Source organism: Dipodomys ordii, unplaced genomic scaffold, assembly GCF_000151885.1.
Source record: "Dipodomys ordii isolate 6190 unplaced genomic scaffold, Dord_2.0 Scaffold447, whole genome shotgun sequence".
NCBI classification, from domain to species: domain Eukaryota; kingdom Metazoa; phylum Chordata; class Mammalia; order Rodentia; family Heteromyidae; genus Dipodomys; species Dipodomys ordii.
The window spans coordinates 25,204-39,840 of NW_012267663.1; the positions used below are offsets into that span (position 1 = coordinate 25,204).

Sequence of the window (14,637 nt, forward strand, 5' to 3'; positions counted from 1 at the left end):
TTCCACACCTTACAGATGTGGATCGCATTGTCTACATAGTAACTTGAACCTCTGCAAGGACCTATGAACTAGTCAGAAACATAAAGGTATATGCATGTGCATTCACTTGAAAAGATACCCAACTATTTGTGACAATTTATCATTACCATTATAAGACATTTCAATATCAACTTCAATTGGGGGACAATGACTATCCCTATGGAGTATTTTAGGTTTCTACAAGAATGGAAACTTTCCTGCACGAAGGCCAAAGAACCCATTTTTACAAAATATCTTCCTTGGCCTTGGAGTTCTTTCTACTCAGGGCCTGGGTATTGTCCCTGAACTTTTGTAATGAAGGAACAAAAGTGATGACAGACTATCAACTTGATTCACAGCACTACTTGTGGAAAATTTGGTGATAATTGGCTATAACAGTCTCACAGCATTTCCTACCTACTTGGCCTTTCAATTGTGATTTTAAACCTCATACTCTTGAGCAACTAAGAATTCCGATATGAAGCACCAGTGCCCTGTTAGATCAGGAGATCTTAACTACTTGATCCAAGCAGGACTCATGGTTTCCACAGAATAGGATATAAAATTCATAACATCATACAGACATATGCAAAGGTCCTTTTACAATCTCAATAAAGGACTGTTTACCTATCATTCTGTAAACCACATCCAAATTCTTCCACTAATTATTTGGAAGAATGCATTGTTTGCACAGATCATATTATTATCCTCATTTTGAATTCAGGGGTAAAAATCTGTGAGGCTTCCTTTACCTTCTATACCAGATTCCCTTTTGTATCACTGATTTTTCACCTAAGGGTCTTGCTTCTTTGTCTAGGCCTTACAACACACTAATTTTTTTTTTGTCGGTCGTGGGGCTTGAACTCTGGGCCTGGGTGCTGTCCCTGAGCTCTTCAGCTCAAGGCGAGTGCTCTACCACTTGAGCTACAGCGCCGCTTCCGGTTTTCTGGTGGTTTATTGGAGATAGGAGATAGGAGTCTCAGGGTCAAAGTCCTGCCCGGGCTGACTTTGAACCGCAATCCTCAGATCTCAGCCTCCTGAGTAGCTAGGATTACAGGCGTGAGCCACCAGCGCCCGGCCACACTAATTTTTTTAAATGCCTCCAGGATTTCTTTTTTTTTGGGGGGGGGTCCAGTTGTGGGGCCTGAACTCTGGGCTTGGGTGCTGTCCTTCAGCATTTCAGCTCAGGGCTAGCGCTCTACCACTTGAGCCGCAGCACCACTTCTGGCTTTTTTCTTTTTGCTTATGTGGTGCTGAGGAATCGAACCCAGGGCCTCAGGCATGCAAGGCAAGCACTCTACCACTGAGCCACCTTCCCAGCCCTCTCCAGGATATCTTTAATTACATAACTATACAGTGGCATCTATCTTGGCTCTAGAAATTCTAAATTTAGTTCAACCTTTGTGTTTCTGTAAAAGAAGACAGTATATTTGTTGGAAACCAAAGTTTGGAAGATGGAAATCTGGAGTCCTTATTATACAGCTAGCCGTCTGTAAGCAGCCTTATGTAATAAAGACTTGTCCACAAATACATTTAGACAGCTTGGAAACAGGACAGAAAGAAAAAAAAAATAAAAACAACAGTAAGAAACCAATGCAGGGCTGGTAAGGTGGCTCAGTGGTAGAGCACTTGCTTTGCATGCATGAGGCCCTGGGTTCGATTCCTCAGCACCACATAAGCAAAAAGAAAAAAAAAGCCAGAAGTGGTGCTGTGGCTCAAGTGGTAGAGTGCTAGCCTGAAGAGCTGAGGAACAGCACCCAGGCCCAGAGTTCAGGCGCACGACCAGACCAAAAATAAAAGAAACCAATGCAGCGCCAAGAGAGTAATGAATTGGCACATTAGGATGACCAGAGACAAGCCAAGAGACCGGACACAGGACATGATCACAGAGACATGTACCATGGCATCTAGTGCCACTGCTGGTCCAGCCTAAATAAGGCCTAAGCAGGAGGCAGGTCTACAGGAAATTCCAGTCCCAGGCACTGGACTAACAGATGGAGTAACATATCAGCCAAATGCTCACACCTGCTTCCAGGGAACCAGCCACACCTATCAGTTGGGTGGCAAGTGATGGATGGGGCATTTCCTTCCCCCTGCATGAAGACAAGATGCCAGACCCCACCATCCACCAGGCGGCCAATAGGGCACCAGCCACACCTGACCTCCTTACTTAAAATTACTAAATTATTAAATCAATTTATAAAATGTTACAGCCTCCTTATCATTTTGTAAACAGTTCAAGAATTTCCTGTTTGTAAAAGCCATTTGTCCTGAGCCTCACATCTGAAACAATAATTCTCACATTCACCAAAAATTAAACATTCTTCTTTTGAATAGTTTATTTCTTCCTTCTTCCTCATTCCTTCCCTTCCACTTTCCCTCTCTCACTTCCCTTCCTTTCTTCCTTCCTTCCTTCTTTCCTTCCTCTCTCAGGGCCTAGAACTGATGCTGTAGCTCAAGTGGCATATGATTTTATTTTTTGTTAGCTTCAATTTTTGTGAGAGATCGATCAATATCTTTGTGTGCTTGATTATTTCCCCTAATGTTATATCCACTTTGGCCTGCTATGAGATAATACACGTGAGACACATCGTCCACACTGGTGTTTTGTAATAGCTCACTCAGCAGAACAACTAAATGGGCTAAGAGTGAATCAATCACAAGTTGCACATCACCAGTGATTAATTAAAGAAAAGAGCAAGCACTGAAGACACTTTGGGGTTCTCCCCTAAGGCAAAATGCAGAGATTCTAATCTTTATTAATCCATCATATTTTTTAAAAATATATATTTTATTTGTAAAGATACTATATAGATTGGTTATACCATTATATGAGTTAGGTCATGAATACATTTCCTATTGAGCATTTTTACCCCTCCGAGAAAGACTTCAGTACTATATATGTACTGCAATAAGGACTAATATCTTCCATTAGATCTTCCATTCAAAAACTGAACTGGAATAAGTAACTCATCTGTACTATAAGGCATGGATCACACATACAGAGGGTGACTAAAGAGAACAGTAGAAAAATGGTTGTTCTCATGTTCTTGCCTCCTATCATAGCACTCTTTACTCGACTATTGTTCCCCTAACTATGTTGGAGATGATCTGAATCCAGTCCCAAAGGGCTAGAACTCATATTTCTAAGAAGAGTTTATCAAATTACTCTGATACACCATTTCTTAGTATAAAAGACACAAGTTAATAACTTCAATCTCTGAATTACTTGTCAAGACTGCTTGTTTCTACATGCTTTGGATAATATTGAAGGACACCATCCCCACTCAACATGATGAGAAATATTGGCTCAAAGAAAGCTGAAGAGTGAAGAATGGTTTCCCATCACACATAACTTACCTCTGCCATGAAGAATTTCTCTGTATAATTGACAGAGGTTTTCTGACAATTATTTTCCTACATTGGGTTTCTTTCTGGAGTGAATGTTTTAATAATTGTTGAAGGTTGGCTTCTGGTTGAAAGACTTCCTCTCATGTTTATATTGACAGAAATTCTGTCATGTGTCCAGGTCTCTGATACCTGTACAGATGTGACTTCTGGCAAAATGTTTTCTATACTCATAATTTCTCTCCTGTGTATGATCACACATATGCTGAGGACTCAATTCTGATTGAAATTCATTTCAAATAGGTTATATTCACTACTTTATTTTCTCCTATGTGAGTCAGTTCTCTGATGAATATTGAGGTATTCTTTTCAGATCGAAGGATTTCCACATTTATAATATTTTTAACATTTCTCCACTGTGTGTTGTATGAACTTGGATACATGAATACTTGGTAAAGGACTTTCCATATTTGTTACATTTGTATTTTCTCATCTGTGTCTGTTCTCTGATGCAAACTGAGTTATGACTTTTCTAGAAAACCTTTACATTTTTCCTACAGATGATGTCTCTCCTCTTTGTGTATGTGTGTGTGTGTGTGAAAGAGAGTGTGTGTGTCTGTGTCTGTGTGTTCTGTGAACCCAGAGCTGTGTCTTCTAGTTGAAGGACTCCACATCTGCTATATCATAAGGTCTCTATCCTGTATTAGTTCTGTATTGCAATTTCAGTTTTCTTACAGATCAAAGGTTTTCCCCATGTGGTATAGTCCTAAGTTATTTCATTTGTGTGAATCAAATTATGTGTGTTAAGCTGTGACCTCCAGGTCTTTCAACACTGTTTGCATTCATAAGGTTTCTCTCCTTGTGCTCTGTGATGGATGTTAAGGTGTGCCTTCCAGGTGAAAGAATTTCCATGCCTGCTACATACATAACATTTCTCTCTGGTGGGTTTTTCCTGATGTACAGAAAGGTGTATTTTCTGGGTGAAACACTTTCCACATAGGTTACATTCATAAAATTTCTCTCCTGTGTGTGCTCTCTGGTGGACAGTAAGGTGTAGTTTCTGGCTGACAATCCTTCCACACATATAACATTGATAAGGTTTCTTTCCTGTGTGTTTTCTGATGGACAGTGAGGTTTGACTTCTGGGTGAAAGACTTTCCACACATGTTACATTCATAAGGTTTCTCTCCTGTGTGTGTTCTCTGGTGGACAGTAAGGTGTATCTTCTTGGTGAAAGATTTTCCACATATGTTACATTCATAAGGTTTCTCTCTAGTATGTGGTCTCTGGTGGTCAGTAAGGTTTGACTTCTTGGCGAAAGACTTTCCACACATGTTACATTCATGAGGTTTCTCTCCTGTGTGTGGTCTCTAGTGGCTAGTAAGATATGCTTTGCAGGTGAAAGACTTTCCACAAATGTTACACTCATAAGGTTTCTCTCCTGTGTGTGTTCTCTGGTGGACAGTAAGTTGTGACTTCTGGGTGAAAGACTTTCCACACAAGTTACACTCATAAGGTTTCTCTCCTGTGTGTGTTCTCTGGTGGACAGTAAGTTGTGACTTCTGGGTGAAAGCCTTTCCACACAAGTTACATTCATAAGGTTTCTTTCCTGTGTGTGTTATCTGATGGACAGTGAGAGTTGACTTCTGGGTGAAGGACTTTCCACACAAGTTACATTCATAAATTGTCTCTCTCTGTGTTCTCTGGTGTCTAGTAAGATATGCCTTGCAGGTGAGAGACTTTCCACAAATGTTACATTCAAAAAGTTTCTCTGTTTTGTGTGTTCTCTGGTGGCTAGTAAGCTTTGATTTCTGGGTGAAAGACTTTCGACACACATTACATTCATAAGGTTTCTCTCCTGTGTGTGTTCTCTGAGGGACAACAGGGTGTGTCTTGTCAGTGAAAGACTTTTCACATTGTTTATATTCTTCAACTACAGAAGACACATGAGGACTGTATGCAGCACACATCTTACCAGGTTCACTGAAAACACCCATGTTCTTACAGCCAGTGACCTTTTCTGTCCTCATCCCTAAGGAGTTCGCATTATTCTTAATCAGTTCTGACTTCTGTATGGAGCTCAAATGAAAACTTCTTGTAAGTCTCACTTTTTCCTCCCCTGAGTTACTATTCATGACTGCTATTTCAGAGAGATATTTATTGTGACTTTCCTGACAGGTGCTAATCACATCCTCCATTTCTGGGGCATCTAAAATGAGTAATAGACAAAAACATAAATGAGATCTATAAATTCCTTAATGTAAAGATATTTTCTCACATCTGTTACAAGATATTCAAATATCAAATCATTGTTTTATGCAGAATATATACTTTTCTCTGCAATGTAGTAATTAAGAAAGTAGTACTGACATTTTACAATGGAAAATAATGTTTTTCTGTATTTAAGATTTTTCTATTTTTCTCAAGGAAATATTTACTGAAAGTATTCATCTATGTACTCTTAATGCTTCCATTCTGAATCTCCCTCCATGCCTAGCAACACTGATAAGAAATTGTCCAGATCAGAGGATAGCAGCCCTTAGCATACACCTATTTTCTTCCTACCTGCATAATACTAGTTTAAAAGAAAATGAGATTTCCTTTCTACATTTCTTATTGTCCTTTTCTCTTTAAGAATGACTTCTCTACAGACAAAGAGAATTGCTAACATTAAGTACACCGGCACACCAAATTCAGTTTGTCTCCACGTGAATTCTGGATTGACAATTCCTTGATACAAAGGATCACCTAGTTCTCTCCCACACATGACTCAGGGGCTCTAGGAATACTATCACTCTGTACAGCTCAAGATAAACAGATCAATTGGGCTCTGGATCTATCATCACCATTCAAGATGCTTTAACTCACCTGTGAAATTCTTGTCTGAGGCTTCTCTTACCCACGGTTCTGCCCCTTGCTCGAGCTTCACAATTAATTTAGGTTTAGGAACACAGTGCCCTGTGATTAAGAAATAGTGGAGAACTATTGTTCTTGCTGGGTCATCATTAATGTAAGGTTGCAGACATCCTGTTCACAAGGTTGCTCCTAAATCTTGTGTCTTAATTGTTTTTGTAGGGGGTGGGTTCCAGGTGTGGAGCCTGAACTCTGGGCCTGGGAGCTGTCTCTCAGCTCTTAAGCACAAGGCTAGGACTCTATCACTTCAGCCACAATGGCAATTCCAGCTTTATTTTCTGATTATGTGGTGCTGAGGAATCGAACACAGGGCCTCAAGCATGCAAGGCAATCACTCTACCACTGAGCCATCTTCCCAGCCCATGGTTTCTCAATTCTTAACAGCTCCATGGTGGAGTTTCCCCCAGCTTTTAGTTTATTGTGCCAATTGTGTGGCTTGAACTCAGCTCTTTTGCTCAAAGCTAGCATTCTACTACTTTGAGTCTTGGCTGCATTTCTAGTTTTGGAATGGTTAATTGGAGATAAGAGTCTCATGGTCATTTTTCTACAGTTGCTGGCTTCAAACTAAAATCTTCAGATTTCAGCCTCCAAAGTATCTAGGATTCCAAGCTTGAAGCAATAAACCCTGTGTCAAGTTTGGCTTACAAATACACACTTTCAACTACTGATTTCCAGATCATACTTTCAGTAATAATGTATATTCTCTCTAGACTGTAGATCCACCTATAATAATCACCCCAAGGCTGGGAACTCAGTCTCCTATAAGGGGATCATAGTTTAGAACTTTTGCCAACTACTGATTTGCCTTCTTAAAGAATGAGAATAAAATTAGCTCTTGAGTTACATATAATGAAGGTGAAGTTTCCCTTACAAAGAAATGACACTTCCCATGAAGTGGAATCTTTTTTTTTTTGAATCTTTTTTTTTTTTAAAGAAATGTAATGATGCAAAGGCTTATACCTGTAACCCTTCATTTAGGAGGTGAGATCAGAAGAGACAGGCTTGAAACCAACCTGGGCATGGAAACCCAGAATATACCCCAAAACAAAAGCCAAAATGGAGTTGTGGCTAATACAGTAGTGCGAAAGGCAAACAACACCAAGCTCCCAGACCTGAATTTGGCTGGCTTTTATACTAGCAGTTTTTTACCTGGGAATGGACTGGAATCTTATACCTAAATATCATAAACAGTCAAATGTCTACAAAATAAAAGCACTTGATCTTCCAATTAAAAGTGACCTTTGCTCACCCAAGGACATTAGGTTGCAATAGGTCTCCAGCATTACATCTCTGTGAAGGGTCCGCTGACTAGTATCCAGATCCTGCCACTCCTTCCAGGTGAAGTCCACAGCCACATCATCAAATGACATCAGCTTCTGTAATGGCATATTTCCATGAAGAAATCAGACCTGGGTCATGAGAATTCCAATCTGGAATTTCATTATGCTGCAGGTATGCTTTTGTCTTATATAAAATGTTTGCAGCTTGCTGTGTTATCTATTCACTGGGGAAATTAAATAGCAAATTAGAAATATTTGACAACATATAAACCTGGTCATTAAAATACACAGATTGGCAGGGCACTGGTGGCTAATGCCTGTAATCCTAGCTATTCAGGAGAATGAGGTCTGAGGATCAAGGTTCAAGGCCAGCCCAGGCAGGAAAGTCCCTGAGACTCTTATGTCCAATAAACCACCAGAAAACTGAAAGTAGCATTGTGACTCAAGTGGTAGAGCACTTACCTTGACCTGAAGACCTGAGGGACAATAACCAGGCTCATAATTCAAGCCCTGAGACCAATAAAAAATTACAGTTTCTCTAATGCATGCAATCACATTTCTGCTGCTGGCAATAGAGACAAGATAAAAATTCTAAGGACACATGGCATGACAACATTAAATGTAAGGAGGTGTCTTAAAATTTTTATTATCATTTTTTGATAAAATTTTAGTACATATCAGTTTGACAGTGAATTAATCAAATATTTTTTCTGCATTTACATATACTGCTCCACCATAAATCCTAATTAGACATTCTATTAACAAGTACTCTCATAAGCAAGCAGCGCACATACAGGGTATCACGTGGAATACAGAACATAAAACATTACTAGATCTATGAGAAGCAGTGTCCACATGAATGTTAAAAAGCACTAATAGTACTCCAGAAAATAGCTAATGATTTATTTGGCCCTGATAAGATTTGATTGAGTTCCCACATAAAAATATCCTAGGTTAACCATGTTTGGTTTAAATATTAAATATTGAAATGTGTTCATAGATACTCTGATATTAAAATCCTATGTAAAAAAGAACTACTACCATGAAGTTTTGTAAACTTTGCCTACATTCTACAATACAAAATATAGAGGGGAGGGGAATAAAATACCCCTTTACAAGATTTTCATTTTAATAGGCTTCATGGAAGGTGGAGGAAAATGTATAGAGGCTCAAGGAACACTCAAGATGACAAAAATAATAAATATGACCAAATGATCAAATGTGGCACATATTCCTGAATCATTTCTCCAGTAGATCCCTAAGGATATATTTCCACTTGTGCTAGTTAATAGCGAAATTCCTCAGAGATCCAAATCAATTCCTCAGCAATCATCTGTGAGAGTTTGCAACAAGTGATATTTGTAATAAAGAACACCTTGTCACTGTATTTTTTAAAAATCAAAACCAGTTCCTATCATAAACTCTCAGTGAATGAAAATATTCAAAAGTAGTGGGAAGGAAAAACAAAACAGAATACAACATCAAATGAAGTTAGACCAAAGATAACAGAATCAGGAGAAAACTGATTTTCTTATACTGTATAAATTGGGGGAAGTAAGTACTTTTCTGTAGGGAACTCTGAAATTGAGCTGAAGGGGAAAAGGTTTGAGAGGTTGGAATTCCAGCCTGACAGCATTGAGAGCACTGAGAGCTGGCCACAGAAGGCTTAAAAGAGAATTCTGGAGAGGGTTATGAGACTGGAGTACAGGCCTTTTCCTTACTGTTGAAAAGATAGCATCTGAAACTGAGGTGCTGTTGACCTTGAAGGCCAGGTGAACTTCATGTCTGCATTTTCTCTGGGAGCCAGTCTTCTGTCTCAGGAGAATGAGGAAACATGTTTCCCTCACAGACTGTTGTGGCTCTGATTGTACTATAAATACAGATACTTCATTTTTGCCTGTTATCAATAGTAATCTTCCCTGTGTGCACTCAAGGAACTATGCTAGCTTGCTGGTACCCAGGGACCAAGTGCCAGAGAGTCTCGGGACCCCTGGTTTCCCCCATGTCTATCTGTTTATGTTTTTGTATTTCTCTAACTTTCTTTGTTTCTGGAATCCTCTAGAACTCTCTTGGCAAAAAATTTTCCTATACAATGGGTAAGAAAAATGTCAATCCTAAGAGCAATGTCAGCAAAATAAGATCATTAAGAAAAGCTATTTCCCAGACAGATCATTTGAAGAAAAGAAACAACTGAGACACATATGGAGGAAAGACGGAATGAGAAAAGTAAGAAAAAATGATAGAAAGATAGACACAAAGATAAAGAGAAAAATAACCAACACTAGTGAGTAGAAAATCAAAAATAGAGAGAGAAAATAAAGGAAAGAAATCTTGTGAGGATACTTTAGAAAACAAACAGGAATTTGTAGAAAGACCATAAAGTTTAACAACAAATAAAGCCTAAGTTTCAAGTAAGACCAAGACCATGAAGTCGTCCAACAAGTATATATGGAGAGTAATTTAAGTACATATAGGTTAATCATCCCTTAAACACATGAATGTGTGTGTGTGTGACCACAACACTATTTCAGCAATTCCAGGAAAATTTCATTGAGATAGTTTAATGTTACTCATGAGGATGTGATCTGGTTGCAATCTATCCTTCACCTTCCATGAGAAGTAACCTGCTTGGTGTCATTACATCACATAACAGATTTGATTACATTTTATGACAAGACGAAATCTAGACATTCTGAAGGCAATCTGCATTCAACTTAGAAAGAATATAACCATTTAATCTGCTAAACCTACAAGCAATCTTTATCTGCTAATCTATAAGCCATCTTTATCTGATTTATGAATATGCCCCTGGGGCTGAATCTGTGTGGTTGGTAATGTTTTAAATTCTTGGATATCTTTAGGTTCATATAATGGAATGGAAAACAAATGAGAAATAAAAAAACAACTCACCAGAGATCCATTCATTCTGTCTTGCTGCTGACAATGAGCAGAAGATTCTGGAAGCATGGCTGGGATATAAGACAAATGACTTATTCAGAAATGAATCTGTGAGATTTTGGGCCCAGAATTTCCTCTTGCAAACATAATACATGGGCTGGAAAATGGTAAAGTCATGTTATAAGAGAAGAATCTTTAATGTCTCAGGCAAAGCATTCAAGTCTCCAATAAACACAAATCTAGTCCATTTCCTGGTAAATAGATATTATTAAACCAAATAATTTCTATATTTATATACATACTACATTTGTAAAACTGAATGTTCCTACAAAAAATATTGAATAACTGAAAGCAAAAACATATCACATTTCCACTAAAAGTAGTTATTACTGAATAAACTTCAGGATGTATGAACTACTTTTTTTAATGTAAAGGTATCCTAGGAATCCATTGGAATTTGTGTTCTAACTCATTCATTTACATATTTAAACACCATGGAAAGCATGTATGATGTAACTCAGTAGTTTTTCCCCAAAGTTATAGAGAAAAATATATACAGAATATATTTCTTGTGTTATATATAATATTTCAATCATGGTTGTCAAATGGCACATTTCACTGTACCCATTGCAAACCTATGCAATGACTTGCAATTTCCCATTTAACATGGTTTGGCCAAAGGGACATGAGTAAAGATGAGGTAAACCCAGGCTTGAGAAGTCCCTAATGTTCATTTCCCTAAACAGTCATGGGAAGATCCTTGACCATCCTAAAGATACAACATAAAATAGTGCATATAGGAGTGACACACCTGAAGATAAGCATCACCTACAAAGCATACAACCTTGAGTAAGACATATTACCTCAAGTTTTCTTCTGTGATTTTTCTTTAAGGCCATATGTCCCCGACCAACACTTTCTGCACTACCAGGCACAAATAATCGATTAGAGCTAGCATTAGCAAATCCATAGATGAGACATTTAAGATAAGCTTGCATGATTACATACTAAAAATCATAGTGGTAACAGTATGAATAAATTAGCAAGAAAAGGATTAGGGACTAGTACATGAATAGATACTTTCAGTCATAACAATTACGTCACCATCCCAAACCACAGCCTCAGGTACCCTCTGATATCTAGGCTCTGGTTTATTCCTCAAGCCAGCTCATCACGACTTCTATGAATTAATTACAATCCTGAAACAACACAAAATGACTGAGAGTGGTGTAGGAAAGAGTACCATGTGAATCTGGTGCTAGCAACATCTTCCCCTTCCTGTGCTTTTCTGCTTCTTCCCTTTACGGCTTCTCAGAATTGACAAGGTTTTTCCATTTAGCATGGCGATTCCTATTGATAGGGAGCTCTGCTTCAAACATTGCTAGACTTCATTCCTAAAAATACAGGACTAGCACTCACTACTCCAAAATCCTGTGTAAAACTGTCTCTAGAAACAGGGTCATGTACAAACATGTGTGAACTCAAGCCAGGAGATTAAAACCTCAAGCCAAACAGATTAAAATATCTCTAGGAGAAACAACACAGAAGCCCCAAATACAACTGCAATGTAAGAGGACTCAAGGCAGGCACACACCTCACAATTTCACTAGAATTCTTCCTGTACTGCTCTTATACCTGGGCAAAGCAAATAAAATCACATGTGTTAATAGAAGAATCTCTTGGTCTTGGAGTACAAATGCACAGCTCTTGGGCTCTCCTTGTCTGCAGAATCACCAAACTTGCTCTCAGACATTTGGGAACCAGGTTCTTGCAGCTCAGGGCCCAGAAGCTAATGGCAGCACAAACTCCTGAACCTCAAGCAAATTATCAACCCCAAACTGGAGAAAAGCTTGGAGGGGAAAGCGGGAGCTTTGGCTCAATTGTAAAGCTCTCCTTATGAGCTGAGGAGCTCAGGAACGGTGCTTGCAGGCCAGAGTTCAAGCTCCACCAGCGGCCAAAAAAAAACCAGAAACAAAAAGAAAAAGAAACCTGTGGAGGACAGACTCCAGCAGCAATTGCACAGTTCCTACCTGACATCAGTTCCAAAGCCTGAGATTCCTTCAAGTTACACCTCCCAAGCTCCACTGCACAGAGCTGGGCGCCTGCCTCCTGGCTCCCACCTAAGGAAGGCCAAACTGTACCTCAGGGCACTTCCAGCAGCAAGGCAAAGGGAAAGAATCCAGAAGGGGCACATTTAAAACGCCCATGGGGGGCGGGGAGGTGCATGCGCAAAAGGATCTCTCCTCCACTTCCGCCCTCCAAAAAACAAAAACAACTCAGGCCTTTCAAACCAAAAGTTTTCCAAGGAGACTACAATTCCCACAATGCTCGGTGCCACCTTGCCACACCGCTGGTCACAAGAGTGCTTGGATGCATTGTGACTTTTCTCTCCCTGCTGTGGAAGCTAAGTTGAGTTTCTTTGTCAAAACCAATGTTTCCTTCGTGAAATATTGTAACATCAACCAGAAAATAGATATATATGGGGAGAATTGGATGCATTGACTTTTTGGTACTTAGTTCTAATAATGAAATTGAGGTTATGAGACTTTGTTTCTCATTCATTTTTTTGTTCTATGCCTGTGTTCTGCTGAATGTAAATTATATCTCTGTTTAGCTTTACATTGTTTAATACCTCCCCTCTCATCTTACAAAGCTACTCATAGACACTGAACTTATACTGGGTCATTTTCCATTGCTGTAATGTACACACAGGCATAGAATAGGAAGATGCTTATGTGGATATGCACCATAATCCTTGTGTTGATTTGGATTTCGCAAAAATCAAGCAATTAATTTTCCAGAAAATCTCCAATTCTATCTATTAAATGAAAATGAGTTTTTGGCTGTTTCTGAATTTTGCTTTTCATTTAAGGGTTTTATGTTTTTTTCTTTTTGCTGTTGGTCCTGAGGCTTCAACCCAGAGTTTGGGCACTGTCTATGAGCATTTGCTGTGCTCTACTTGGATTTCCTTTAATAATTTCTTCAGATAACTAGTGAAAAATTTCCTCACAGGGATTCTTAAAAACATGGCACATTTCCCCGATTTTCCTACAAAGAGAGTGGTTTGGGGGTCAGAATGAATGCAGGTGAGTAGAAGAGTGAAGTTTAATGTAGGTCTATGTTGATGTGAATCTTAATCATTTACAAACCAGTCTGCTCTTGTCTTCTCATTTTGCATGTGAAAATCTCTTTAGAATTCTTACCTCTTCTCTGATCCTAAAAGTTCCTCTCAGTAGCTTTAGGCTACATATCTAGGGGACCTCTGACTTGTCCTCTCAGCCCTTATCCATTAAGCTGTGGAATAAATCTTTGTCTTCTGCCACAGTCCCATCAAAGCACAAGCAAGATTTCTGTGGACCAATGGGATAATAATTAAGGATACAGAGAGATGGCTGATGGCACAGTTCTGCTATATTTCTCAAATGCTTGTGTAATATTTGTCTAGGCCCACTCTGCCAAAAAGTGCAAACAGCACACATCTTTCTTCATTCTATTTCAATCTATCTTTTCCACCAAAGCCTCCCTTCACTTAAAGCCCCAGGCCAAACAGCTAGAACACACACTTCCTCAAACCAAGAAAGGGCAAGGACTTGCAGTCCTGAGGGTGGGAGTCAATGGCCGTGAATCCTTTGCTCACAGTTTGCCTGCTTCTGGCATGCACCCCAGGGTCTGCATAATCAGAAATCCTATACTTGTCTCTTAAGGGTTTATTGTGATTTTTGGTGATCCTTTACATACACTATAATTGGGATGGTTTGGATTGGAAACTGTCACAACTGATTTTAGTGCTCCAGTGTATGTGTTTTCCATGTCTCTTTTGTGGACCTGAACTATTCCTCATGAAAATGGGAATCAAAGGGCATATTTGGATGTATAGACTTCAACTTAAAAGCACCTCTATTAATATAAAGAAAAACTAATTTCATCCTGTAAAAGTAAATTGTTGAGAGGCGAGGAGAAAAGGATCAGAAAGAACTTTAGTGCTTCCAAGACAACATGTGAAGTGTAGTTTTCATTGTTCAAGCCTATATTTCTGATGCATTTATTTATATTTTTATCTTTTTTTTTTGGTCTGTCATGGCACTTGTACTCTGAGCCTGGGAACCATGTCTGAGCTCAAGTGCTCTACCATGTGAGCCACAACACACTTCTGGATTTCTAGTGGTCACTGGAGATAAGT

The 14,637-nt window shown here is 39.0% G+C and overlaps 1 long non-coding RNA gene and 1 pseudogene across 1 annotated transcript; both read right to left on the reverse strand.

The window, feature by feature from the left end:
- Positions 1-5,362, reverse strand: part of LOC106001811 — a 30,413-nt pseudogene extending 25,051 nt beyond the window's left edge.
- A 2,230-nt stretch (positions 5,363-7,592) lies between these two features.
- On the reverse strand, positions 7,593-12,587 carry LOC106001819. Its single transcript, XR_001175858.1, has 3 exons — positions 12,488-12,587; positions 10,470-10,528; positions 7,593-7,655 (listed from the first exon to the last, which is right to left on the reverse strand). It is a non-coding gene; the product is annotated as an uncharacterized LOC106001819 (long non-coding RNA).
- Between the last annotated feature and the right edge of the window lie 2,050 nt (positions 12,588-14,637).